Consider the following 24,944-nt stretch of genomic DNA (forward strand, 5'->3'; position numbering starts at 1 on the left):
ATAATATTTTTTCTGCATTTTGTTTTTTTATATCATTTATATTTGACAGTTATGTATACATTATTGTATTTTAAATGGTGTAAAAACCAGTTATTGACCTCAAAATAAAGCATTTTCCCTCTGTACCTGACTTTGGGGACGAGCACTTCTGTGGTACTTGGAATTCTATATAATTAATAAAAAATCTAATATTGCCACATTGATGGCTCAAGAAGGTGTAATTGTTCAAATAACATATTGTTTTATTTTAAAATGTAAAGAAATTGTAACCCTAACGTGTTTTTTAAGTGTAATATTTCTGTAAAGGCTAGGGACAGAAAAGTGGACATTTCCATAGAATGACCCTTTTGCTGTTTTTGATTCTTTTTTTAGTGGTAGGCTGCAAAGCTCTTGTGAATAAATGAAATAATTTGGCGAACTGACATGGAACTTTAATGCGTCAAGACTTGACTTTAGCCATCCTGTTATAGAAGAAGAAAAAACAACAGCTTAGAATATTGATCAATCAGAATCAAGCATTTTAGCAATTAAGCAAGTTTTTAAGAATGTTAAAATTGAATTAGCAGATTAAGAATTTTTCTTAATTCTTTTAGAAATTATTTATTGTTCTGACAGCTCAGGTCCCTTTAAACAAAATATACATCTTTTTGTGCACTTTATTTTAAAAAAGCCTATATATTTGGCCAATGTAAAGCATGTGTATATAAACAAAATATAGCCTACATCTTTTTGTGCACTTTATTTAAAAAAAGCCTATATATCTGGCAGATGTAACGCATGTGTATGTTTTTTGTGTTTCTTTATTACTTTAGCAGCTCAGGGATGTTCAAGGAGCAACCTGTTTGTGCACTTTGCACTGTGAATTTGTACTGTCAGTTCTGTTTTTGAATAAAGGGTTGGAAATTTATGTTGTTGTTTTTTTTTTATCTGATTCATCGATTAATCGAAAAATAATCAACAGATTAATCGATTATTAAAATAATCGTTAGTTGCAGCCCTAAACCAGTCCCTCCCTGTTTACTGAAGTCAGCTGGACCCCGGCCGTATTCAGATCAGATGGTGGACCTGCATTTGGACCCATCCATGACGCATCCCTTAAGTTCCAGAAGGCCTCATCGACACGACCAATCTGACTTCTGATCTGTAATGCTGCCTGGATCATAATCATACACTGTTCGTTTGTTGGCTAGAGGAGAACTGGCCCCCGACTGAGCCTGCGTTCTCCGAAGATTTTTTTCTCCATTCTGTCATCTGATGGAGTTTTGGTTCCTTGCCACTGTTGCCTTGGCTTTTGGCTTGCTTAGTTGGAGACATTTAATATTCAACAATATTATTGATCTGCCTTACTTAAGGTGAACGATGACGCAATTTTCTTCTAGAAACAAACTTTGTTGTATTATTTTCATGTTATCACTGTGAAGCTGCTTTGATACAATCTGTATTGTAAAAAGCGCTATATAAATAAAGGTGACTTGACTTGACTTGACATATATAATTACAATATTGGTGGGCACTAAAGTCATTTCACATTAGCAACTACGGCTCATTCACACACTAAAAGGGCAAAGACAGAAATTTCCCAAACTGAAATAACTATGGTAAATTGAGATTCCTTAGCACAAAGCATCGATTTTTTAATAATTTTTTTTAGCTAAAATACAAAGCTAAAATACAAAACAAATACAAAATACACAACAAAAATGTATAGGCTACATATGTGGTAATACGTACACAAAGAAATGCATTTTTCATATATTATTCCAGTCAGTTATTCTGCTTATACCATATTTACCACACTTCAAGACCAACCCTGTATCACATGAAATACGTTCTGAGGAAACTATTTTGCAAATCGCAATTACGTTACATGCCAACATATAAGCAGTGCTATTACGTTGGTCCTTAACCTAATATAAGCAGTGCTATTACGTTGGTCCTTAACCTAATATAAGCAGTGCTATTACGTTGGTCCTTAACCTAATATAGCCAATCTATTGCAGTGCTATTACGTTTGTCCTGAACATAATACATCCAAAGCAGGTTTCTTTTCACACGTAGCAGCTAATGCTGTTCATTTTGTTTTAATTATTTACTCCATTTTTTCTCATTGGGCTACAAAATATTATCTATGCCAGGGCGAGTCAAATGGCGGCACCCAGATAATTTTTATCTGGCCCTACAAATGGTTTTTGATGTTTAAAACCACTCGCAATCTGATATCAAAGTCCCCGCAAAGGTTTAGCGCGTTCAGCGGTGAGTTTAACAACACACGTGATCATTCAGCGGTGAGTTTAACAACGCACGGCAGTTCGTGATATGGTCACGTAATTTAATCTATTGATTCGTGCCACGGACACGTTTATTTCGTTATTTTCGTAATACCAGCACGTTTTTTAAACTATTGTATTTTCAATGGGAAGCGTCTTTCGTGATAACAGCACGATTCTTTCTGCCTGTCGGCTGCAGCAGAGAAGCTGTTTAATCAACATTTTTTTCACGAGATCTTATGTATTTTTATGTATTTTTTTAATGTTATTATTTCGGTCTTATTGCCAGGGAAGCTGGATTGCTTTGCTGTTTATTGATATTTTTAAAATTATATTTTATCAGTAGGAAATCGCGCTGAAGAAGTCTCGTTCCGAACACATCGCGATATTTGGCATCAGTTCACGTGTGTCAGATGTTGGTAAGTAAATACCTAAATACGCTGTCCTAATAATGTGTGATATCATGTCTGTCATATAATGTGCACATGTAAATGTGACTTTATAGCTTTAAGGGCATTCTGTTACGTACGCACGTGGGGGGCGTTGCCCTAGGAGACTGGGGCGGTTGCGGGGTTTTTTGAGTTTGAACACTTGCCTGTATGTTAGCTGCTGCACGATTGTAACAATACAAAGTATTCATTGAACCCTGAGACTCGTGTGGACATTTGAATTATTTACATGGTGTCAGAAGCGTTTGACGGACACATTGCTTCACTGAAAAGATGGCCAAGTTTCATCCTCCGGAAAGTTTCGCTTTTGATCGTCCAAATGAATGGGCAGACTGGAAGCAACGTTTCCTGCGATTTCGTCTGGCCACTAAACTGAGTAAAGAGGATGGCGAAGTGCAGGTCAGTTCGCTGATTTATGCCATGGGGCCTGAGGCTGAAAACATTTTCAAGTCTTTCACATTTGAGACGGAGGGGGATGAGAAGAAGATTGACGTTGTGTTGGGAAAATACGACGCATACTTCTATCCTAAACGCAACGTGATTCACGAGCGCGCCTGTTTTCACCAGAGATCGCAGCGGCCCGGTGAGAAAGCTGAAATGTTTATCAGAGCCCTTTATGAGCTATCAGAACACTGCGACTTTGGTGTAAATAGAGACGAACACATCCGCGACCGCATTGTTGTGGGCATTTTGGACAAGGATTTGTCACGTAAATCGCAGCTAATGGCTGATCTTACACTTGCCCAAACGATTACAACTGTTCGCCAGTCTGAGGAGGTTGCACTCCAAGTTCACCTGCAGGGGGAGTCACATGCAGCAGTACAGGAAATCCGCGGGAGAGGATTAGGCAGAGGAAAGCCCAAGTGGAAACCTAAAAAGAGAGAAAATGATCAAGGAGACTCAAACTGTGGAAAATGTGGAAAATTGAAACATAGAGATCCGGAAAGGTGCCCAGCCAAGAACTCCACATGCAACAAGTGTAAGAAGGTGGGTCACTGGGAAAAGAAATGTTATAGTAAATCAGTCAGAGAAGTGACAGAGACTGTTTCACAGACACCATACTTCCTGGGTGCAGTCACAAATGAAAATGGAAGTGATGAACGATGGACAATACAGTTTACAATTGGAACAACACCGGTCAAATTCAAAATTGACACGGGTGCAGATGTAAACATTATGGGAGCAGAGGCGTTCAACAAACTTGTTCCCGATAAGAAATTGGAGCCATCTAATATCACACTGTGCAGTCCAGGTGGTCAGTTGGACTGTTTAGGAAAGTTCCAAGCCAGCACAGAATATAAGGGAAAGCCATACTGTTTTCCAGTATACGTCGTCGGTGGCCGCAACGCGAACAATCTGCTAGGCAGAGCCACTGCAATGACCATGGGGCTTGTGAAACGTGTCGAGGAAGTCCACACAGCATTCGGTGAGCACGGAACACTCAAAACCGAACCTGTTAAAATCCTGTTAAGAGATAATGCTGAGCCATACACAGTGCACACTGCTCGTCGTGTCCCGTTGCCTCTACTGCAAAAAGTAAAAGAGGAATTAAAACGCATGGAGGAAAATGAGGTGATTGAGCCTGTGACTGAGCCCACTGACTGGTGTGCGCCTATGGTGCCAGTTCCAAGGAAAAATGGGAAGGTGCGCATCTGTGTTGATTTGAAGAGGTTAAACGAGGCTGTAAGGAGAGAGAGGTACGTCCTTCCAACTGCTGAGGAAATTACTGCTAAACTCAGTGGTGCAACCATGTTCACGTCACTGGATGCCGCCTCCGGGTTTTGGCAGATACCTCTGCACCCTGAAAGCACCAAATTAACCACCTTCATAACACCCTTTGGGAGATATGCGTTTAAAAGACTCCCATTCGGAATCACAAGTGCTCCGGAAATCTTCCAACGCAAAATGACAGAGACCCTCAATGGCCTGGTAGGCGTGGCTATCTTCATGGATGATGTCCTCGTGTATGGAGATACTCCAGAACAGCACGACCAACGTCTCAGCAAGGTGCTGGAAAGGATCGAGTCAGCCGGCCTGAAGCTAAACAAAGAAAAATGTAAGTTTAGGCAGGACCAGCTTCACTTCTTGGGTCATGTCATTGACAAATCAGGTGTGAGGCCCGACCCTGAAAAAGTCAAGGCAATCCGCGAGCTCCCACCACCACAGAACGTGCAAGACCTAAAGCGTATTTTGGGCATGTTCAATTACTTGGGGAGATACATTCCAAATTTGTCTACTGTGTGTCAGCCACTTTATGACCTGTTAAAGTCCAAGTCAGTATGGACATGGGACCATTCTCAGCAGGAGGCATTCCAGCGGATTAAAGACATCCTGTCCACTTCTCCAGTCCTGAAGTTCTATGATGTGAACCGGCCTACTGCTGTCTCAGCTGACGCCAGCAGTTATGGCATAGGCGGAGTACTGTTGCAGCTACATGAAGGGGAATGGAAACCTGTGGCATACTGCTCACGTCGCCTGTCTGATGCCGAGACCAGATATGCACAGATTGAGAAGGAGTGTTTGGCGAGCGTCTGGGCCTGTGAGAAATTTGGAAAGTATCTGTGTGGCCTTGAGAGCTTCAAATTGGTCACCGACCACAAACCTCTGGTGCCCCTCATGAATCAGAAAGACCTGGACAACGTGCCAATACGGTGCCAAAGACTACTCATGAGACTTATGAGATTTAAACCGATGGCCGAATATGCACCAGGGAAGACCTTAACAGTGGCCGACACACTCTCACGGAGTCCACTACAGTGCCTGGAAACGGAGACTGACACTCACTCAGACGTAGCGTGCTATATAGCAGCCGTTGTAGATGCCCTGCCTGCAACCCCACGTAAGCTTGAGGCCATAAAGACAGCTACGGCAGCCGACTGTAACCTTCAACTGGTGTTGCAGTACATAAAGTCAGGGTGGCCAGATTACATAGGCCACGTCCCAGCAGCAATCAGAGAGTATTTTCCAATGAAAGCTGAATTATCTGAATGCAATGGGATCGTCATCAGAGGCAGCCGTATGGTGATTCCTGATGTGCTGAGAAATGACATCCTGAACCGAATACATGACGGACACCAAGGTTTGACAAAGTGTAGAGAGCGAGCCCATGCGTCTGTATGGTGGCCCAGCATCTCATCAGCAATCCAACAAAAGGTCCAGTCCTGTCAGGTATGCCGTGAGATGAAACCCAGCCAGCGGAGAGAACCTCTCATCTCTACCCCCCTTCCTGACCGGCCTTGGAAGAGACTTGCTATGGACCTGTGTGATCATAACAAACACACTTACCTTGTCGTGTCTGACTATTTTCCCCGGTTCCTGGAAATACTTCACCTGCCGACAACCACTGCCTCGCAGGTAATCTTGAAGTTGAAGACAGTGTTTGCAAGATTTGGCTGTCCAGATGAGGTTGTGTCTGACAATGGGCCTCAGTTTTCATGTCAGGAATTTAAAGACTTTGCAAGAGAGTTTGACTTTATACACATCACTTCTAGTCCACACAACCCTCAAGGGAACGGACATGCAGAGAGAGGGGTTCAGACCGCTAAAAAAATCTTGACGCAGAAAGACCCTCTGCTTGCCCTTATGTGCTTTCGGTCAACGCCTTGCACCACCACAGGCGTGAGCCCGGCAGAGCTACTCATGGGCCGGAAGATAAAGACAACCCTTCCAACACTGGAGGCAAATCTACAGCCCCGATGGCCTGATCTGGAAACGGTCAGGACTAAGGATGCATGGGAAAAGGGGAAACAAGCATTCTACTTTAATCAGCTCCATGGAGCTAGGCCCTTGCCTTCTTTAAAGCCAGGTGATCCCGTCCTCATGAAGCTGGATCATCAGAAAGCCTGGAGAACACCTGCCGTTGTCACGGGAGACAGCATCACACCACGCTCCTTTGTTATTGAAACACCTCAGGGAGCAACTTTGAGACGCAACCGGCGTCACTTGCAGCATGTTCCTCCGGCAGCTGGAGACACTCACCCTTTAGCTCCAGATGGACTACAGCAATGTGCTGCCACACAGCAGCCTGACCCCGCAGTCTTCGCTGACACCGCATCACCAACCCCCAGTCTCAAACCGCCAGAGACTCAGACTGGACTGGTCCATACCCGGTCTGGTAGACTGAGTAAACCCGTTGAAAGGTTGAATCTGTGAAGGTGTGGCTATTTTGTTCACCTTTGGAGCCATGCACTGTGGGGAGGGGAAAAGATGACAAAGGAAATGTTTGTTGATTTTGTGGACTGAAAAGTTTACACTCCGAAGAGAGCTTATGTTCTAATGCTCGTTTATATATGGCACAGAGTTATGTTTGATGAGTTAAGCCTACTGATACTAGTGCCTTACTGTTTAATCAAGTGCAGTACTGTTCAAATGTTCAGTTATAGGAACAGTCAGGATATCTTCGGTATCTTGTGTATCCTCAGAGAAAGAAACAAAACTTAAAAGGGGAGATGTCATATAATGTGCACATGTAAATGTGACTTTATAGCTTTAAGGGCATTCTGTTACGTACGCACGTGGGGGGCGTTGCCCTAGGAGACTGGGGCGGTTGCGGGGTTTTTTGAGTTTGAACACTTGCCTGTATGTTAGCTGCTGCACGATTGTAACAATACAAAGTATTCATTGAACCCTGAGACTCGTGTGGACATTTGAATTATTTACAATGTCTTTTCTGTTTGTCGATATTAATCTGCCATTATATCTGCCATCTCCACGGAGACTTTGCGTTTCATTGCTTTCTAATTCAAAACAGGGTGATTAACACTGCCTGTCACGTGACGTGCTATAGGCTTAGATATTCATATCAGATTAAAAATAGTACAATTAGTTCCAAAGTTGTATTTGTAGTAGAAGCACAGTAAAAACAACACTTACCATGCTTTTACCACAGTAACATTAGTTTTACTGTGATAAGTGTAGTAAAAAGACAGTAATCACAAAACTTACCATGCTTTTACCACACTATTTGTAGTTTTAATGTGGTACTTATTGTAAATGCACAGTAACCACAACACTTACCATGCTTTTACCACAGTAACCATAGTTTTACTGTGATAGGTGTGGTAAAAGGACAGTAATCACAAAACTTACCATGCTTTTACCACACTATTTGTAGTTTTAATGTGGTACTTATTGTAAATGCACAGTAACCACAACACTTACCATGCTTTTACCACAGTAACCATAGTTTTACTGTGATAGGTGTGGTAAAAGGACAGTAACCACAACACTTACCATGCTTTAAACCTCAGTAACCTTAGTTTTACTGTGATTGGTTTAGTAAGGACAGTAATCACAAAACTTACTGTCACAGTTCTGTTCTGTTTGAGTGTTTTTGTCACTGGTCACATGTCTTCCTTTGTTCTGTTTTCCCGCCACTCCTTGGTTTCCATGGTTACCCTCATTAGTTCATTTGTGTCACCTGGTTCCTCGTTAGTCTTGTCAGCTGTGTCTTGTTTCCCTGATCTGTTCTCCCCTGTATTTAAGCCCTGAGTGTTTCAGTCTTCACTTGTCGGTCAATGTTTAAATGTTAGGTTCCTGTTCTGAGCACACGCTCCCTGTTTTTTGTGTATCTGTTATATTTGAGAATTAAAACCTTGGAATACTTCATCTTCGAGTTCGCCTCCTACTTCATCCCACCCAGGAAGCCTGACAGATTGACCGACCGTAAAAAAGAAAAGAAGATGGAGAGCTGGAAGCAGGCCTTTGTGGGAACCCGCCAAGCTGTGTTCCGGGGTATCCGTGGAGGTCACAGGGGAGGATATGGGCGATATATCTGCACAATCAAACCTATCTCCAGGGATGACTTCTCTGATCTCCCTCCTCTCATCAGCCCAACCAAGCCTGCACTTCACGTCTGTCCAGCCGAGCCTGCACTTCACGCCAGTCCAGCCGAGCCTGCACTTCACGCCAGTCCAGCCGAGCCTGCACTTCACGCCAGATCTGCCGAAGCCAAGGCAGTATGCGTCATGCCCGCCGCCCCTGAGACTGTGAGCGTTATGCCCGCTGCACCTGTGACTGACAGCGTCGTGCCCGTCAAGCCAGAGACTTTCCGCCCAGTATCTCCTGTTCCTGTCCTCAGCCAGAGTCCGGACGAGAAGGACTTAATTGACCTTTTTTCAGAGCTCCCTTCGCCGCTGGTCCCGCCCAGCTCAGAGCCCCCTTCGCCGCTGGTCCCGCCCAGCTCAGAGCCCCCTTCGCCGCTGGTCCCGCCCAGCTCAGAGCCCCCTTCGCCGCTGGTCCCGCCCAGCTCAGAGCCCCCTTCGCCGCTGGTCCCGCCCAGCTCAGAGCCCCCTTCGCCGCTGGTCCCGCCCAGCTCAGAGCCCCCTTCGCCGCTGGTCCCGCCCAGCTCAGAGCCCCCTTCGCCGCTGGTCCCGCCCAGCTCAGAACCCTCTTCGCCGCTGGTTCCGCCCAGCTCAGAGCCCTCTTCGCCGCTGGTCCCGCCCAGCTCAGAGCCCTCTTCGCCGCTGGTCCCGCCCAGCTCAGAGCCCTCTTCGCCGCTGGTCCCGCCCAGCTCAGAGCCCTCTTCGCCGCTGGTCCCGCCCAGCTCAGAGCCCTCTTCGCCGCTGGTCCCGCCCAGCTCAGAGCCCTCTTCGCCGCTGGTTCCGCCCAGCTCAGAGCCCTCTTCGCCGCTGGTTCCGCCCAGCTCAGAGCCCTCTTCGCCGCTGGTCCCGCCCAGCTCAGAGCCCTCTTCGCCGCTGGTCCCGCCCAGCTCAGAACCCTCTTCGCCGCTGGTCCCGCCCAGCTCAGAGCCCTCTTCGCCGCTGGTTCCGCCCAGCTCAGAGCCCTCTTCGCCGCTGGTTCCGCCCAGCTCAGAGCCCTCTTCGCCGCTGGTCCCGCCCAGCTCAGAGCCCTCTTCGCCGCTGGTCCCGCCCAGCTCAGAGCCCTCTCCGCCGCTGGTTCCGCCCAGCTCAGAGCCCTCTTCGCCGCTGGTCCTGCCCAGCTCAGAGCCCTCTTCGTCGCTGGATCTGCCCAGCACAAAGCCCTCGTCGCTGGATCTGCCCAGCACAAAGCCCTCGTCGCTGGATCTGCCCAGCACAAGGCCCTCGTCGCTGGATCTGCCCAGCACCGAGCCCTCGTCGCTGGATCTGCCCAGCGCCGAGCCCTCGTCGCTGGATCTGCCCAGCGCCGGGCCCTCGTCGCTGGATCTGCCCAGCACCGAGCCCTCTTCGCTGCCCTGCACCGAGCCCTCTCTGGTACCCGGGACTTTTCCCAAGTATTTTTTGGGGGGGGGCCATAGGGCTCCGTCCTGGCCACTCGAGGGGCCATGGCCACCTGAGGGGTCCTCACCACCATGGCCACCTGAAGGGTCTTCACCACCATGGCCACCTGAAGGATCTTCTCCGCCGTGGCCACCTGAAGGGTCTTCACCACCATGGCCACCCGAAGGGTCTTCTCCGCCGTGGCCACCCGAAGGGTCTTCTCCGCCGTGGCCACCCGAAGGGTCTTCTCCGCCGTGGCCACCCGAAGGGTCTTCTCCGCCGTGGCCACCCGAAGGGTCTTCTCCGCCGTGGCCACCCGAAGGGTCGTCTCCGCCATGGCCACCTGAGGGGTCGTCTCCGCCATGGCCACCCGAAGGGTCCGCACCGCCATGGCCGCCCGAGGGGTTGTCTCCGCCATGGCCGCCCGAAGGGTCCGCACCGCCATGGCCACCCAAGGGGTCTTCTCCGCCATGGCCGCCTGAAAGGCTGTCTTCGCCCTGGTCACCTGAACTGCCAGCTCCGCCCTGGAGGCTCCCTGTCCTGCCAAGCCACGCCCTTGTCAGCCTCCAGGGCGCCCACCCTCCCACCCTATTTGTTGGTCTGTCTACGGCGCGAGGACGCGCCTACCGGGAGGGGGGAATTATGTCACAGTTCTGTTCTGTTTGAGTGTTTTTGTCACTGGTCACATGTCTTCCTTTGTTCTGTTTTCCCGCCACTCCTTGGTTTCCATGGTTACCCTCATTAGTTCATTTGTGTCACCTGGTTCCTCGTTAGTCTTGTCAGCTGTGTCTTGTTTCCCTGATCTGTTCTCCCCTGTATTTAAGCCCTGAGTGTTTCAGTCTTCACTTGTCGGTCAATGTTTAAATGTTAGGTTCCTGTTCTGAGCACACGCTCCCTGTTTTTTGTGTATCTGTTATATTTGAGAATTAAAACCTTGGAATACTTCATCTTCGAGTTCGCCTCCTACTTCATCCCACCCAGGAAGCCTGACACTTACCATGCTTTTACCTCAGTATTGATAGTTTTAAAGTGATATTTGTTGTAAATGCATATTAACTACAACACTTGCCCTGCTTGTAAGGCTTTATAATGTAACATCCAATATTTGTAAGGTAAATCAGTATTTTTCCCTTTAAATAATCCTATATATTATACATAATGATATTTTCTTTTCTCTTTTTTCAGCTGAAAAGACCAAAAGGGCCTTTCGGACTCAGTCATTCCATTATTGTTGGAGGAGAAGTAAACGGAGGAGACGGACAGCTGCAAAGGCAAATATTCACAATGGTATGTATGTGTTGGTTTTAACCCTAAATCAAACATTTTATCTCAAGCATTTGTTGTTTCTTAAAACTTTTCTCACAAAACCCATAGCCCAATGAGTACAAACATAGTCTGAAAGTCTTAATAATTCACAAGATTTAACAAGTTGTCAAATTCGTACGATACTCGTACATATTTGTATACTCGTACACAATCCTGCAGCTTTTACTCCTAGTGCTGTCATTGGCTACTGCCTCAATTCCTGTACATATTTATCGCGATATTTGTAAATCAGTTGCGCCACTTCTTGGAAAGTTGTCGGATGTCACACACACTGTCAGAAAGTTTATATTAATTGCAAATTGGACCCTGTCTGTTTATGTTCCAGTGATACATGATGTCTCTCCACACCTCATAACCTACCTCTGTTTGCAAGAGTGGAAAAGCTTATCTGACTTGTCACATGACATCAGATACTCGATTATTTTGTCATAATCAGAGCAGTTACACTGCTGATAACTGTCCCGTTTGCATGTAAATCTTTTTCATGATTATTTCTTGCTATTAAAGACATACTTTTATTCATAGAAATGCCCACATATCAGTGAACTTATTACATAAAAATGCTTTTAACATTTAATTATGCAACACTCTTTACAGAAAACATATCCTACAGTTATAAACTCACAACGTCATCATCAAGTCCTGTGCTGGGCACATTGGGCAACAACTGTCCTCCAACGTATTCGATCCGTGGCCAAGTTCTTCACATCTTCCCATGGGACACTGACATTCTTCAGGTCTTCGTGAAACATCTGTCTCCATGTCTTCCTTGGTCTTCGCTGTCTCCTGCATCCTCCTGGTGGTGTCCACTTCATCACTGTGTTTGGGTGTTGTTGTTTGGGCATGCGTAGGATGTGTCCAGCGAGGTGCACCCTTTGCTCTGTCACAGTTTCTGAAAGTCTTCATGCGAAGTCCCATTCCTCCTCAGGATCTCTTTGATATATGCAGAACCAATATTGAAAATAGTGATTTATCTTTTTCCATATTGTTAAAGCATTTTGTTTTCTCTTTTCAGCTTCATAAACTGTACTTGATTTCTGCCTAATGCCTTTATCAAAAAAGTGTCAGTGTTCATCAGGTGTTTTGCTAAAGGACATATTCATTGCATAGTTACAATAAAAGTGACCAATAATCACAAGGATATAGAATGAAAGTTGAGAATGTAAAATGTTGTGCTTATGTTTTTGCCTATTTGTTCTTTAAAGCGAAGAAACAAATGTATGTTCACATAACAAACTTGAATCTCATCTCTTGGTTTGTAAATATATTCAACTTCATCACAGCAATTTTTTTTAACGTTAATGTATGTGTCACTATAATAGATTGCTCCTGTATCTGGATATTTTTAATTAACTGATTTTTATACTGTTGTGCAGTAGTTTTGGCAGTACATTTGTCTTTAAACAGTTTGACATTAAATATTGGAATAAGCTTTCAAAATGGTGTCCATTCATTGTGCTTTTGTTACATTTATTTGAATATTATTGATATACCTTTAATATACTATACATACACTGTAAATGTTAGAAGCACTTTAGTACATGTAATTATCTTTAATTAAAATACTGCAAACCTACCCCTGCTGTAGGCCATTGCTTAGAAAAAAGTTTCTCTTTCAAATGTATTTATGCATCAGTCTAATCAAATAAGCAAATTTGTGTCATTGATCATGTGACCTCGTTTTTGGATGGTAACCACACAAAGGAGTCTTTTGTTTTTAAATATGAGTTTTATAATTTAATTAGAAGGAATGCATGTTTAACAGCCTAAATATAAAATATTTAAGGTATCTATCCCCGCAGCCAGAACCAGAAGAGATGTGTCATCGTTTACCATAAATGGGCATGTAAGTGACGCATCTGTTCAGCTGGGTTGTTATTGGCTGTGACTTTATCGCAGAACTCGCTGTGATTGGACAATCATTTAACCCATATAAAACGGCGCTTCATGTTACAAAGTATGTTTTGGTGTTATTATTACGTTAGTTATACATTAAGCTAACTATAAAGTGTCTCTATGTTGTGAGAAATTACTCCTTTACCGAGATCCTAACCCTAACCCTAAGCATGTCTGCACATTTCAATGAACTACAGCACAATGCTTCCTGCTCCACTGATAGAATGACAGAGATATGTGGGTAATGTAGTTTAAAACGTTTAGTAATAAAACAATAAATGTTAAATAAATAATATATTTAATGGACAACTGGATATCTAAATTTGTTCATTGTGCAAACCTTTATGACATATATGAGGGACAGGCTGAAATTTGATATTTTACTGTGAGCACTTTAAAAATAACCTTTATGCCAGCTTTCCATATATGTCTGAAAACTGTGGCCAACATTATTTATTAAACATAGTATAAGCAGTTGTCCAGCCAATTTTCTCTTTGATACACTAACCAGACTTTGAGTTACAGCCATTTGAAATGTGCATTTGTTTGCTCTTCTGGGGGCCATTGCTGGGCCCTGGGGGTGGAAGGACAGTATAATCTACACAGATCTACACATACTATTACTATTACACAAGGATAATGCACCATTCAGTAAAACAACAAAAAAACAGTGCCAACATTTCCTTTTCACCCCCTCTGATTGCTGCTTATATTCCTGACATCAGTGATATATAGAGTATACTATATAGAGTATACTAGAATGATCAATCATCTTCAATTAAGCTTTAAGTATTTATAGCAAGATAGCCCACTGCAGCCTCTTGCTATTCACATAGCTTCCTTTTATTTCACTGGAAACTGGCATACATGCAAGTATGTGCAACTTTTGTTGCATTGTTGTCCCAAATATCATTAACCAGATAAAAAATTTTATGTCCCAAGTAAAAGAATCATGGTAATTAATTATATTTAGTTATTTATAAGTTATTAATTATATGTAGTTATTTTTAAAGAAACAAGAAATTAAAATTTCTCAAAAGAACATTTCTATTTACTGTACCAAACACCTAGCCTGACGTCGTCATACTCAGATTCTAGTCAGAATGTGAGTCTGATACTTCTCCATAGAGATTTGATTATGGGGCGTGTCTCAACCAAACCAGGAAAAAAAAAAAACTCTGCACTCAATTGGATAGACCTACAACCAATCAGAGCAACTGAGTAAATGACGCATGTTCTTCATTCATATTTTCAACCAACAAAATGTCGCGGCTCTCTGTTCCTCTTTTAAAATGAATGCGCTGCCGATATCTTCTATAACAGACGCGATGGCGGAATCTACACATGATGTTTCATAAACAAAGTTCGGGAGGAGCACGTACAAATAATCAATCCAATATCAACTTGTCATCAAACAATACCATGTCTAACGTTACCCTTTCTATCAGCATGAGGAAGCATATTCACTCTGTAAACTTACCTAACACTCCTTGACAGTTTTTCAGCATCCCTCCACCACCCCGAATCCTCACTCTCCTCACTACGTGGGAGTATGGTTACCGAGCCCACAGCCCTCTCCTCGGACAGCACGTCATATACGCATTTATTCTATCGACTTATTTGTGTGAAATCTTATATACGCATTTATTCTATCTGACTTATTTGTAAATGTGAACTTGTGAAATCTCAATTCTCCAGCAGCAGTCGTCTTTGTTGTAAACTAATTCAAATCAAGCGCTCTTTGGTGACGTGGACGATTACGTTGCGTTGCTCATCTGTCATCATCGTATAAAGCCCGCCCTGACAATTTGATTGGTCCGAACAATTTTTGTTCGGGCATAATAGCTCCTCAACGGAACGAGTCCAGACCGAACTTCCCGACCAAAAAATGTTGTGGGCGGGGTTCGGGCTGGCAGCCAGGCTACCAAACACCACTTTCAATACACAATAGTCACCATACTTTATTAAACAACACTTTATTGGAGAACAAAGCATAAAGTTGATAAAGTAGCATAAAGACAAATGAGATTCAAGATAAATAAAAATGTGTCTTCAAAAACACGTTAACATCATATGAATCCATTCACAGCTGCTGAAGCCACAAAACGAGTGCCAGATAATCATATTCAGTCACATATGATACAGAAAACAGATTTGATATTGTGTTGGAAAATAATGATTCATTATCACAGCTAAACTGGTTTCTCGCTCTTCCCTGTACGTCTCGATCGTGTTAGTGTTCTTCTTCCTCGTCTAAACAGTTTGTTCAGTTGAAGAACAGAAGAACAGAAGATGTGATCACTGATGTGGTGTAGCTTTTTCTCAACCAGAGGAAGAAGTCTCAACATCCCATTGTCAGGCGTTCTCCAGTCCTGGTCTGAAAGTAAAACAAAAGACAGAAACCATTCAAATAAAGTTGTTTAATGGACAGTCGGGTCAGCTTATGTTCTGCGTTATTTAAAGCAGTGATGGTTTACTCTGGCCCTCAGCGTCCACTGTCCTGCACATTTAGCTCCGACCTCAAACCCTCCTGCCTATTGTCTAGAAATAAACCTGAAGACTTTGGTTAAAATTTCCAGATGTGCTCGATTAAGGTTGGAGGTTAACTCTTAACTAACCTCAAAAAGTAGAATGCAAAGGGCCAGAGTTGCCTGTTCCTTACATAAATTTACAAAGCAGCAGTCAGTACGTTATATAATATACACACATTGAAGTATTAAATATATATATATATATATATATATATATATATATATATATATATATATATATATAAAATATTGCAGCACAAAATAAGCTAAGTACTGAACAAAAACAGTTTTACCCATATCAACAGCAACATATTTTAAAAGATTTTTAAGAAAGGCATGGTCTCTTTTGAGCCTTTGCCAGTGATGCTTGATTTCTTTCCAGACAACATACTCTTCTGTCAATTGTTTCAAGAGCTTCACTTGGTCAAAAACCAAGTGATAACCTGTACAATGTAAAATTGTCAACATCAAATTATGTACTACATATTACAGCATTGTTTCAATACAAGACATACCAATGGACTCGCACACTTTTCTGTCTTCTTTGGGCATCAGATGTTCCTTCCTCACCCGAAACAAAGGACTTATTCGATTAGCTTGCGTTGATATAAGGACTGGTCTTCCTTCTCTACTGTAAAACAAGAAAGTCTCGACTTACTCTATGTGCAATTACTATTGTTCTTGAAACACAAATTAAGACAGTTATAAATAAGTTAATTTACCATATGATTCAGGAGAGAACATTTGATGAGTAAAAACTGATTGCAATATTCTAGAAACTTCACCTGGGAAGGGCTGATCACGGCAAGATTCGCTGCGACTCACTAGTAGCTCTTGTAATGGTTGGCTCTTTAAAGAGCTGTTGAGTTTGATATTGGTAGAGCTTTAAAAAAAAGGACTAAGTAATCCTGCAAAACAGAAAGGAAGGTAATTTTAATACATTACTTGCAAATAGTCAGTTTATAACTGTAGGATATGTTTTCTGTAAAGAGTGTTGCATAATTAAATGTTAAAAGCATTTTTATGTAATAAGTTCACTGATATGTGGGCATTTCTATGAATAAAAGTATGTCTTTAATAGCAAGCAATAATCATGAAAAAGATTTACATGCAAACGGGACAGTTATCAGCAGTGTAACTGCTCTGATTATGACAAAATAATCGAGTATCTAATGTCATGTGACAAGTCAGATAAGCTTTTCCACTCTTGCAAACAGAGGTAGGTTATGAGGTGTGGAGAGACATCATGTATCACTGGAACATAAACAGACAGGGTCCAATTTGCAATTAATATAAACTTTCTGACAGCGTGTGTGACATCCGACAACTTTCCAAGAAGTGGCGCAACTGATTTACAAATATCGCGATAAATATGTACAGGAATTGAGGCAGTAGCCAATGACAGCACTAGGAGTAAAAGCTGCAGGATTGTGTACGAGTATACAAATATGTACGAGTATCGTACGAATTTGACAACTTGTTAAATCTTGTGAATTATTAAGACTATGTTTGTACTGATTGGGCTATGGGTTTTGTGAGAAAAGGTTTAATAAACAACAAATGCTTGATAAAATGTTTGATTTAGGGTTAAAACCAACACATACCATTGCGAATATTTGCCTTTGCAGCTGTCCGTCTCCTCCGTTTACTTCTCCTCCAACAATAATGGAATGACTGAGTCCGAAAGGCCCTTTTGGTCTTTTCAGCTGAAAAAAGAGAAAAGAAAATATCATTATGTATAATATATAGGATTATTTAAAGGGAAAAGTACTGATTTACCTTACAAATATTGGATGTTACATTATAAAGCCTTACAAGCAGGGCAAGTGTTGTGGTTAATATGCATTTACAACAAATATCACTTTAAAACTATCAATACTGAGGTAAAAGCATGGTAAGTTTTGTGATTACTGTCCTTACTAAACCAATCACAGTAAAACTAAGGTTACTGAGGTTTAAAGCATGGTAAGTTTTGTGGTTACTGTCCTTTTACCACACCTATCACAGTAAAACTATGGTTACTGTGGTAAAAGCATGGTAATGGTTTGTGGTTACTGTGCATTTACAATACCGGTAAGTACCACATTAAAACTACAAATAGTGTGGTAAAAGCATGGTAAGTTTTGTGATTACTGTCCTTTTACCACACCTATCACAGTAAAACTATGGTTACTGTGGTAAAAGCATGGTAAGTGTTGTGGTTACTGTGCATTTACAATAAGTACCACATTAAAACTACAAATAGTGTGGTAAAAGCATGGTAAGTTTTGTGATTACTGTCTTTTTACTACACTTATCACAGTAAAACTAATGTTACTGTGGTAAAAGCATGGTAAGTGTTGTTTTTACTGTGCTTCTACTACAAATACAACTTTGGAACTAATTGTACTATTTTTAATCTGATATGAATATCTAAGCCTATAGCACGTCACGTGACAGGCAGTGTTAATCACCCTGTTTTGAATTAGAAAGCAATGAAACGCAAAGTCTCCGTGGAGATGGCAGATATAATGGCAGATTAATATCGACAAACAGAAAAGACATGATATCACACATTATTAGGACAGCGTATTTAGGTATTTACTTACCAACATCTGACACACGTGAACTGATGCCAAATATCGCGATGTGTTCGGAACGAGACTTCTTCAGCGCGATTTCCTACTGATAAAATATAATTTAAAAAATATCAATAAACAGCAAAGCAATCCAGCTTCCCTGGGAATAAGACCGAAATAATAACATTAAAAAAATACATAAAAATACATAAGATCTTGTGAAAAAAAATGTTGATTAAACAGCTTCTCTGCTGCAGCCGACAGGCAGAAAGAATTGTGCTGTTATCACGAAAAAGACGCTTCCCATTGAAAATACAATAGTTTAAAAAACGTGCTGGTATTACGAAAATTACGAAATAAACGTGTCCGTGGCACGAATCAATAGATTAAATTACGTGACCATATCACGAACTGCCGTGCGTTGTTAAACTCACCGCTGAATGATCACGTGTGTTGTTAAACTCACCGCTGAACGCGCTAAACCTTTGCGGGGACTTTGATATCAGATTGCGAGTGGTTTTAAACATCAAAAACCAGTTGGAGGGCCAGATAAAAATTATTTGGGTGCCGCCATTTGACTCGCCCTGGCATAGATAATATTGTGTAGCCCAATGAGAAAAAAGGGAGTAAATAATTAAAACAAAATGAACAGCATTAGCTGCTATGAAAAGAAACCTGCTTTTGATGTATTATGTTCAGGACAAACGTAATAGCACTGCAATAGATTGGCTATATTAGGTTAAGGACCGTAACAGCACTGCTTATATTAGGTTAAGGACCAACGTAATAGCACTGCTTAGGTTAAGGACCAACGTAATAGCACTGCTTATATGTTGGCATGTAACGTAATTGCGATTTGCAAAATAGTTTCCTCAGAACGTATTTCATGTGATAGAGGGTTGTTCAAGACATGTTTCAGTGTTTTATTTTAAGACATGGTTCAGGTTTTTGTCCTTAAAATGATCTTGTGGGACTCGAGTAGAACTTTCTGACGCGTTCTATCCCAATCTCCCATTACTAATGTCAAAATGCCATTTCAGAATAATAACTAGCAATGGAGAATAGAGCCACTGACATGAAGTCATGAGAGAGAGAGAGAGAGAGAGAGAGAGAGAGAGAGAGAGAGATTGACATGTCTGAATTTGTGCGGTTTGTTCTAACAGTGATGTTATCACCTTATTACTGAGAAATACCATGTCGATTTTCAGAACTAATCGATAAAATATTGCAGGCAGTGCTGATAACAAGTTTTTGTGACTACGTGTGCATGTGGGTTGGGGAGGGTGCAGGAGAAAGAGATTGTGCTGTTTATAGATAAAATGTCGATTCATTTAAAAAAATGTAATAGTCATGTTTCTTTTCTTTATCAGTGCCTTTTGGGTCATTCTACAGAAACGTCCACTTTTGGTATGGCAAGATGTCTTAAAATGTATTTATTTTTCTAACATTTAAACTTACGCCACATTATTAGATTACCCTTTTACTTTATGAATACGCATAAATGACAGCTTAATGATTTTTTTATATTTTTTGTGCATTTATTTAAAGACGGCATGTACCATTTTTTTTGTCACTGGTGTTACCTTACTTCTTTGGCAATATTAAAGGTTTTTATGAAATATTATTTCAAAATTTTTTCAGCACATGTAGTCAGAGTTACCGAAAAAAAAGAATAATGCAACAAATAAGGAGATTATGTTTTATTTATTTTAATCAGGATTGTTAAAAGTGTGCTTGAATGAGGTTAGTTTGTTTGCGCAACCATGTATTTGCTATAACAATGAAAATATTTGAAAACCAGTTAAAATCAAGAAGCAGAATTAAATGGATGTAAAATTATTATTATGTCACATGTGACATTGTATTTAATGTGACAGAAAAAAAAGACAGTAACACCAGTGACACAATGAATCACCAATTTCATATTTCATTGGCATGCATACCGGTAAGACCAAAAATCATTATTCTTCAACTATAATTAAGTAGATGAGACTAAATTGTTACATTTGGCATATAATCTAAATGAATAGCTTTGAAAAAAGTTTATCTATAAATGGGAGTCACTGGTGTTACTGGTGACAATTTTCATGAAAAATTCATTTTACAAAATGTCTGCTGCAAGTTATCAAACCACATGTTGTCAATCATGGTAAACTGACTAAATTAGAAGTTTAATCCATTTGTATTCTAGTTTTTTTACAATTACCTAACAATAAATTAGGTCATACCAGTGACTTCAACTAAAAGCTTCATATGAAATCATGAGATAAATGAGAACATTTTCTGATAACTGAAAAGAGACAGTGGATCTACCACATAGACAGTATATAAACTGGACACAGCGACCCCATTGGATTCAATGGAGACAAGTGAAGTCAATTAGAAGCACTTACTTCCTGATGGTTGAGTGTACTGCGCAGACTCAAACTGAGCTTGACGACGTAGATGTGACGTGAGCAACCCGTCTGTCTTCTAGTAGCTGTGCCAAGAGAAATCTGAATAATTTCTTTCCGAAACTTGCAGAGACGGAGAGTGTGAGTAGGAGGTGTCCATGAGCTAGGAGCAGGAGTAACTTTTGCTAAGTATTCTGATTAATTATTTTGTCATTTTGCCTCCATGTCCCCCCGATTGCGCCGAGCTTCTCCTCCTGTCCATACGGTAATCTCTCTACTGTGCAACAGAGAGTCGTGTGGTTATGACGCAGTCGTTAGCCTATTTTTACAAAAACTGCATCTACGGGGCCATAACGTAAAATACAAGGTAATGGAGCCTTTTATACATTTTTGTGTTTCTTTAGAAATAAATAATGGACAAATGGAGTCTTTAAACGCCTCAGATGTAAAGTTATTCGCTGTCAAAGTGACGCCAAAATGAATGGGAGTCAATGGGATGCTAACAGCAGGTGATGGTCCGCTAGCCAATGGCGGCGCCCGGGGAAACTTCAAAATAATATGAAACCCTGCCCCCCTGATCTACCATGGGCTTTTCTTCATAGATATTCAGGAAATTGGAAGAAGGAAGTCAAGTGATGTCATCAGTGTGATTTTTATTTCAAAATAAGAGATTTTTGTTCATTTTCCCTCTGTACCTGACTTTGGGGACGAGCACTTCTGTGGTACTTGGAATTCTATATAATTAATAAAAAATCAAATATTGCCACATTGATGGCTCAAGAAGGTGTAATTGTTCAAATAACATATTGTTTTATTTTAAAATGTAAAGAAATTGTAACCCTAACGTGTTTTTTAAGTGTAATATTTCTGTAAAGGCTAGGGACAGAAAAGTGGACATTTCCATAGAATGACCCTTTTGCTGTTTTTGATTCTTTTTTTAGTGGTAGGCTGCAAAGCTCTTGTGAATAAATGAAATAATTTGGCGAACTGACATGGAACTTTAATGCGTCAAGACTTGACTTTAGCCATCCTGTTATAGAAGAAGAAAAAACAACAGCTTAGAATATTGATCAATCAGAATCAAGCATTTTAGCAATTAAGCAAGTTTTTAAGGATGTTAAAATTGATCTAGTTAGATTCAGGAGGTCCTTTGGTCTGTGGAAAAACTGCAGTTGGTTTCACATCGTTTGGATATAAATATTTCTGCAATTCACCTAAATATGGCTTTGACAAATCTAAATATGACAACGGTCATGTCAGCATCAGAACTGGTCTATGGTGCAATGGAAGAAGGTGGCCTGGTCTAATGAATTGTTTTCTTTTTGATCAGGTGGATGGCTGGGTGAGTGTGTGTGTGTGAGCATCATTTATCTGAAGAAGAGATGGCGGAGGCAGTGTTATGCTCTGGGCAATATTACTTTGACATGTACCACTATCTAAAGATTGTTGCGGTCCACATACACCCCTCCATGGCAATAGAGTTCCCTGATGGCAGTGGCCTCTTTCACCATGCCATACTGCAAAAAATGGATCAGGAGTGGTTTGAGGAACATCAAGAGTTCAAGGTGTTGCCCTGGCCTCCAAAATCCTCAGATCTCAATCCAATTTAGAATGTATGTGTAACGGTCAACAGCTGGAGTGCCCTTGAGAGCCACTAGAGGGCACTCCACACCACACTATTATCACTCCCTCCCAAACTACATTTCACTACAACTCACTACCTGGACTCATCATCACTGATTGCATTCACCTGTGTCTCATTACCCTGTTAGTCTCAGCCTATTTATACCATGTTCACTCATTCACTCCAAGAGACTCACTGCGAAGTTTTGTATGTTGTTGCACTGCATTTCTGAGTGTTTCCCCTGGTGTCATGTCTCTTGGTTTTTGGATTTCTTGCCTGTTCCGTGGATTACTCTTTTGCCCCTGACCCCTGTTTGTTTGTTTGTTTGTTTGTTTGTTTGTTTGTTTGTTTGTTTGTTTGTTTGTTTGTTTGGACGGACAAACCTACCTGTGTTTTGTAGGGATGGGGAAATGAAGCCTCATGAATCACTGAGGCTTTCCCCTGACTGTTCCGGGAAAAGATTCAAACCTTCGAGAGTGTCGAGAACAGTGCCATCTGGTGCTTATTAAAAAAAATAAAGCAGCCAGAAGCCTGTGTTAGAAGCTCTGGCAGATGAAGCAACCACAACACACTCCATAGTTTCAGTGTTATGTGTACAAATAATAGCCATTAGCTTACATGGTTGTGTTTTATTTTTTCATTTAATAAATTAATTTTCTCTCCTCACAAACCCATCAACCAGACTGAGCCAACAATGACTCATTAAATAAGATCTGGGGTTCCAGCCTTCTGACAACCAAAGCGAAACGCACACGTGATTGGACAGAAAGTCAGGCTTCATTTGTCGTCGATCACGTTGTAGCGATATGGAAGAAATCCATATCAGCTTTTCATTTTTTTTCTAATGGGCGGAAACAAACCAATGAGGAAATTGAATATAAAAGAGAGCTAGAAACGGAAGTGGAGGGGCGAGTAAAAACAAAACACACGTGGTAGGTTGTTATCGGAGTGGGACACACGCTACCTGAAGCTGAAGGTCGTTGATATTCTTTGCTGGAAACTCTGTATGCGCTGGCTGGGTGCGATCGCCAAAGTGACGGAGAAATTGAGCTCTACTGCATGGTTCGTTCGCCTGGCTGGTGCAACACAATCCCAGTCCAGCCTGGTTCGTTCGCCTGCCTCAGGTACTAGTGGTGATGTCAATCATATTTTAACCTCACGCCAAGTTTCCAAACTCACGCCAAGTCTCCAAACTCTTTCCCCGGCCCGGGATTTGCGGCCGCTACACAGACTGCTTCACGCAGCCACCACACACACATACACGCTCATTGCTCATTGCACACGCACACACCTATACACGAACACTCGGTTGGATTATTTATTTTTCTTTGTGGTTTTTTTACATGTGTAGCCAGGTCAGTAGAGGGCGCTACTGAGGGTATCAGTAGAGGGTGTAATTTCCCTTTAAATATGCCACTTCCTTTTGGGTGGAATGGCTGTAGTGCTTGAATTGTTTGGCATGGTCGGTCGCTGGAAGAACAAGCTCTGTTGTTTTGTTTAGACATGTGGTCTAAATACCTTAATGGCGAGAAGGTTTGACTGGATGAGTTGTGGACACTGGGTTACCATTGTGGTACACTGCACGTGAGTGTTTGTCCCTTATCAAAACAGGTTGTTTTTATTGTCCGAAATGAGCTGTGAAAAACCTTTTTGTATGTATTAAAACAAATAAATACTTTTTAGAGAAGTTTCCTTAAAGGCCCTCACATTGGCTATGCTGAACGAGATGAGCAGTGGACATTAACAATGGTTGTACTTCCAGTGTCTTCTGAAATAAGGTATCTATTTATTCATGTAATTCTGGAATAGTTAGTATATTTTAACATTGATTGACTTTGTAATTTTACTTGTACGGGCCATGGTCTCTAGTAGGAACTGATGTTATGTCTAGAGATAATACTTGTATGCTTTGATAAGAATGTGTGTTTGCTTTATTGTTTCGTTTCTTTATAGAATTCGATCCATCCAGTGCAAATGACCACTGTTTTTCCCTACCTTTATTTTTCAGTTTCTTAATAGGATTATGGTATTGTAATTGGTTTATTTTGTTTATTTGTTTGTTTGTTGGCCCAAAAATTAATCCGTTGTATTTTCTTTATGGTTTATTTTGTGAACTCCAAGCTAGGTCATTTCCAACAGCTCCCAACAGAGTAACTAGTGGGGGAAGATACTCATTTTGATTTATACACCTGTGTGGTGTGGAAAGTTTGGTGTGTATTTGTGCACGCAGTGTGCGGTGTAGAAAGTTTGTAATTTCTTTTTGGGGTGTATTGTATTTATTCGTTTGTTGTGTATATTTTCTTTTTTTTTTTTGAAGTATTGTTACCCCACATAGTCTCTTCTACTGCCACCCTGTATTACTAAATGTGGCTAGCTTGTGAAAGAAATCGAATGAGACCAGAATGCATGTATTTAATAAAAGTGATGTATTAATTTTTGCCTTAAGTTTATTCATTTAATTGGATAGCCTAGCGGGAAATCCCTCTATTGACTTGGGGACTCCTACCCAAACAAAATTGGAGTGGCGTAGTCAAAATCAGTAACAAAACACCTCTATTGCCTTGTCACACATGCCTTTTCTTTTGGTTGAAAATTGAACACAAACTGAGTTTGAAAAACAAGAACGAACTTTAAGACATTAGAGTGAATCAAGGACTCTCGTGACTTTGTTGTTGTTTGTTTGTGAAATCTTGAACTGAAC

At 41.4% G+C, this 24,944-nt stretch overlaps 2 long non-coding RNA genes across 3 annotated transcripts; one reads left to right on the forward strand and one right to left on the reverse strand.

Annotated features, from left to right (window-relative positions):
* The first annotated feature begins 2,219 nt into the window (after positions 1-2,219).
* On the forward strand, positions 2,220-12,040 carry LOC311295773. Its single transcript, XR_014628383.1, has 3 exons — positions 2,220-2,686; positions 11,101-11,202; positions 11,839-12,040. It is a non-coding gene; the product is annotated as an uncharacterized lncRNA (long non-coding RNA).
* Positions 12,041-15,082: 3,042 nt separating this feature from the next.
* Positions 15,083-18,419, reverse strand: LOC311295772. 2 transcript variants are annotated; one of them, XR_014628381.1, is made up of 5 exons: positions 18,257-18,419; positions 17,273-17,374; positions 16,454-16,576; positions 16,184-16,299; positions 15,083-15,514 (listed from the first exon to the last, which is right to left on the reverse strand). It is a non-coding gene; the product is annotated as an uncharacterized lncRNA (long non-coding RNA). The 2 variants fall into 2 exon arrangements; XR_014628382.1 differs by having other exon boundaries at positions 16,184-16,296; positions 18,257-18,407.
* Between the last annotated feature and the right edge of the window lie 6,525 nt (positions 18,420-24,944).

The sequence above is a fragment of the Rutilus rutilus genome (assembly GCF_951802725.1).
Source record: "Rutilus rutilus genome assembly, chromosome: 8".
NCBI lineage: Eukaryota > Metazoa > Chordata > Actinopteri > Cypriniformes > Leuciscidae > Rutilus > Rutilus rutilus.